The following is a 5,020-nucleotide window of genomic DNA, read 5'->3' as shown; positions in this document are numbered from 1 at the left end:
GACATTTTACAAACTATGATCAGGATCTCGATCTCACAAGGAGTTTGGGCGTGGGCACCTCTGTGCATCCACCCAGCTCCCATGAAATGTCAAAGACAAACCGTTTGCCTCATCACGTTTCATCGAATGCTGTGGGTTTTGGCAGAAAGGACTGGTTGCCTGTATTAATACTGTGGGTTGTGACCACAGCTCTTTGCACGTAGGGCTGAGCTGGCTCTTGGCTTGATAGCAGCAGAAGGCAACAGAAGAAATGTGGTGTGTTTATTTATTTATTTGCATCCTGTGATAGTAAGGCATCTTCTTTTAACAGACCATGCATTATGTATTTGCTGCTGCACGTTGCATTTGTTCTCCAATTTTAGGCTATTGTGCAGTACGTGTTAGTTTATTTCTTTGTAGATAAACAAAAGCTTTAAAGACTCTGGAAAAAGAGTCTCTGTCCTCTTCCTCTGCTCTCTTCTCTGCTCATTAGGTCGCACCAGGCTCCTCTGTTTGCCTGGCACAGCTGCACGACCTGAAGATTGGCGTCTTGGCTTCACAGAAGGGTTGGTAAACAGAGACATCCAAAATGCTCTTTTTTGTTAAGTTTTGGTGAACTCAGAATTCCTGACTTCATCATTTTAAGTTATTGGTCAAAAGGCAAGAACAAATGGAGATAATGAACTATCTTCTAAAATAAACCTTATGAATTGGTTTGATCTGCTTCAAGCTTACGTCAGTTTACCATTGCTTCTGCAAGTATTTCTCTTAGGGCTATCAGAAGCTTTTGAATATTTTTGTAAATGACAGTTCTCATCACTGAACTTCTGAATCTCCCTGCCAAAAAACTTCTGAATCTCCCTGCCAAAATGAGCCAAATATCTTATCTAAGCCAAGATGTTAGAAAGCTTTTCCTGTATCCAGAACTTTGAAATTCTCTGTTCAGGAATCCAGATGACAGAAGAGTATTAAAGAAATGGATTTAAGATATCATCAGCTGTTCCAGTTATCAAAATGGTATCAAATTCTCCCTTGTATATGCAGATGTGCCCACTGCACTACGCTGTAATTCTATTTTCCGTTCATTTTCTATTAAGCCTGTTTTTTCTCAAGCAGGATTTCAAAGCATGCAAAGCCTTTTAAAAGAATTCAAAATTTATGTCTAAGTAATTGAGAACAACGTGTTGTTTTCTGCATTTTTGTGTGGTCACTGCAGGACAAAAAGGCTCTCTGGAGTCTCCGTGCTTGTGTCACTGCTATAAATTCTCGTGTCACTGGCATTAGCTTAACACAACGTGACTGATCTAATTAGACGCGATGTGTCACAGCGGCTGCACGCCAGCCTGGGAACTCAAATAGGGCTCTTCAGGTGATGGCAGCTTTATATGTTCCTTCCACCCACAGCAGCTATTAAAAACACAAATATTTCAAACCGTGAAGCTGAACCCCTTCCACAGCCCCCGAGGGGGCCACCTGGGGCAGACAGGGGGGCATCTCCACCCCAGAGCTGCAGTCGGGGCACAGGGGACAACGTAGCTGGGAAGTCTCGGTGCATCCAGCGGGGAGCTTGCAAGGAGACCAAGAGCAGTGATGAGCGCGTCCACCCATCGCTGGTGATGGAGCTCCACGAAAGCACCTCCAGCATCACTGTGGAGTGGCTCAAGAAAGGAGCCAAGCAGGTGGATCTCCAGCTTATCTTTGCCCTCAACCCTCACCTGGCCCCAAAGAGCATGTCCATGGCTGTCAGCAAAGGGGACCAGAGCCTGCTGAGTGAATGGCTAGTGAAGAAGCCATCTGAAGACATCAGGGGCCCCTTGGCTCCCTGGCCTGGCTCCAGGGGCTGTGGACCCACGTGTGTAGGAGATAGAAAGGCTGCAAGAACAGCAGGGACACTGATGTCTGGAGGTGTGGGAGCAACAAGCCAGAGGCCACTGCTTCACTCCACCCCAGAACTGATGCGATGGCCATGATCCAGAAGTGCCACAACCATCTGCACTGTGAGGCACTGCGAGCTGCCACATCGTGCCATCCCTATTGCATCTGTGTGCTTGGAAATGGCCACTGAACCCATTTGTATGCCAGGTTTTCCCTGATTGATTTGGCTGGGAGTAAGCGAGGAGCTGACATCTCCACTGCAGACGGACAAACAAGGCTAGAGGGGGCTGATGTTAATAAAAGCTTCTTGGCATTCAAGGAATATATCAGGGCATCAGGCCCTAGCAGAGCCCACTCCGTACAGGGCGAGCAAACTTGCCCAGGTCCTGAAGGGCTCATTTATAGGGGAAAACTTCTTTGCCTGCATGATTGACACTGTCTCTTCAGGAATGAGATCCTGCAAGCACGCCCTTAGCACCTTACAGCATGCAAACTGTGTGAAGGAGCTGGTGGTGAATTTAAATGCCCTTGGACAGACCTGTCGGGAGGTGTTGAGGTTACCACATCTGCTGAAAGATGTGAAGAATCCCCTGGTCTCTTCGGAAATGCCTCAAGACAGCTGAGTGACAGCTACCTGGGATTCAGGCCGACAAGTCTCCTCCTAGTTATTTACCTTCAGTGCTGGGAGGGGGAACATGGAAAAAGAGAGAAGAGGTGGATGAGAAAATTTTACTGAAGGAGCATCAGGATTCTCTGCATCGGTTGGAAGTATTGTTAGAAGTGGCTAAGGAAATAGACTACAATGTAGATTTTTATGCTGCACAGTTTGAATCAGTTCTGGGTCAAAAAATTGGTGTCCTGACCAAGATCCAAGAAACAGTCAAATTATTCCGGTCAGCGCGTAGCCAGGAAGAACAGGGCAGAGACCAGAGCTGGGCTAAGAGATTCTGTGCGCTGTAAGCTGTGCCGGAGACCTCTGGACCCTGAAATCGCTGCAAAATGAGAGCTGTTATGATGCCACTGTGTCAACTGCCCAACAACTCGAATGCTTAAAAAATCATAAATAGTGTCTGCAGGGATAACCTGCTTGGGTTTTTTCTTGAAAATAGTGGGTTAGACATGTAGGAAAATAGTACAGTGTTGTTTCCAGGTATTTTTCACTGTAGAAAGTAAAAATGTGCGGTTGTGAGGATCTAACCTGTAGGAAAAGGCAAGAATTTGTAGAAAATGTGTCTTGCCTCCTCATCTGGGCAGGTTTCCTCCTCATGCCAGTAAAATACACACACAGAGATATATGTTCATCCCTAGATGGGGTCTGCTCCAGGGTTGTGTCAAACTGCACCAAAATGAGAGTTGCGTTCCCAGGGTAGGAGGCATTTTGAGTGATTTAAAAAGGTGTTGGAGTGCAAAGCACTGTCATTTCTGAACATGATACTTTGGGGAAATGAGGGTTATTTTGTCATGGCATAAGCAGTGCCTCTTTTATAGCATCAGCTCACATTTTTCCCTCTCTATCTTTCTTTCTTAACTATGTTCTCCTGAGACATTAAAAGAAGAGGTTACTAGAACTTGCCTTCATAAAAATTAGACCAGAAATCACAAAAACTGACTGATGGGTGGGGAGAAAACACACATGCAAGGTTTGCAGAGGGAAGCAGGGGACTCAGTGCCCTGTATCACAGATCTGAGGAGAGGAAGTTTACCAGAACAAAGAAAAGGGGTGTCAAAGGGACAGCACAACTGCATCCAACAAAGCACCATCTGATGGTGCGTATGGGTGGGACACCAGCAGGCAGGGATCATCAGCCCCCACTCCGCTCTATCATCCCTGATGGGAAACCCGGCAGAAACTGCTCTTGGTAGAGAGGTTAAAGCACCAGGCACAGATCTGTGCTTATTATTCAATTTGGAAATTAATTAGTATAAAATACCGAAAGGATAACAAATAAGTGGAAAAAATTAAATGGTATAAATCATACCTAATTAACTGATACAATCTCCCTCTATTTCCTCGTGCTGTTTGAGCGCTCTCTGGCTGTTGGTCCCATCTACCAGTTTATGCGAATGAGCATTTTAAACATCTGACCTGGAGGCTGATGAAACCAGCAGGTTGAGGGAGGTTCTAAACGGAAAAAGGGAAGATTTAGATTAAACGGGAAGAAATTTTTTTCCAGTGAGGGTGGAGAGGCCCTGGCCCAGGCTGCCCAGAGCAGTGGTGGCTGCCCCATCCCTGGAGGGGTTCAAGGGCAGGTTGGATGGGGCTTGGAGCCCCTGAGCCAGTGGGAGGTGTCCCTGTCAGGGGGTGGAACTGGATGGGCTTTAAGGTCCCTTCAGACCCAAAGCATTCCACGATTCTATGAAACCAACAGAAGAACGCCAACAGCCTTTTAACCAAGCCAGAAATTTGTTTTCAGTGATGAAATTATGAGACACCGAACATTGTTTAAATGCTGGTCATCTCCTAGTAATAATGTGCTGTGCTTTTCAGCTTCAGTGCTCTTTACAAGCACTTATTTATTGGCATCCTGCTTGTGTTGGTATTCCATGGTTTAGCAGCTTGTAGTGTTGAGAAACACAATGAGACACAGGTAATACTTGCCAGATTAAGATAAAAGTGTGTTATTTTCAGTGGGGATTTACTATGAAAGGCTTTTCTCCTTTCTGAAAAGAAACTTCTTTGAGGTTGCTTCTTCAGCATTTCTCTTGGATTCTTGGGTTTGAGGTGCTGGACACAGTAGGGTAGCAGGTTGTGAAGCCCAGGTGCCCACCATGTGGTGCAGTGTGTGCAAACACCCTGGCTCCACGGTTTCTGGCTGGGACTATCTAGCAGGCTCCCTTGTAGCTGGGTGTGGGAAGTGTTTTCCACTCAAGGCATGTGCTAGACTCACTCTTTTGGCTGTCTGAGGTCTTTACTCCAGATCTAAGTTCCCACTGTTCGCATGCTGTGGCCGTGTGTCAGCTATAAATCACGAGCATGAACTGTTTTGGCAAAAAGGGCTATGAATTAATTGAGTTGGGCACAGTTCTAGAAACACAGTTTTAATGAGCTGGAACAAAGTCATACTAGGGCGGGACGCTTTGCAGCAAGTAGGAAAATGAATTTTATCCTCTCTTTGTTTGTACTCACACATTCAGGAGGCTGTTTGCAGCTCACTCTGAAGGTGAC

At 45.9% G+C, this 5,020-nt stretch overlaps 1 pseudogene; it reads left to right on the top strand.

The window, feature by feature from the left end:
• The first annotated feature begins 2,053 nt into the window (after positions 1-2,053).
• LOC138729067 (kinesin-like protein KIF2A pseudogene) lies at positions 2,054-2,814 on the top strand (annotated as a pseudogene).
• Positions 2,815-5,020: the final 2,206 nt, after the last annotated feature.

The sequence above is a fragment of the Phaenicophaeus curvirostris genome, chromosome 19 (genome assembly GCF_032191515.1).
Source record: "Phaenicophaeus curvirostris isolate KB17595 chromosome 19, BPBGC_Pcur_1.0, whole genome shotgun sequence".
NCBI lineage: Eukaryota > Metazoa > Chordata > Aves > Cuculiformes > Cuculidae > Phaenicophaeus > Phaenicophaeus curvirostris.
Note: the sequence above shows the minus strand (reverse complement) of the source record. Positions and strands in the feature narration are given on the sequence as shown.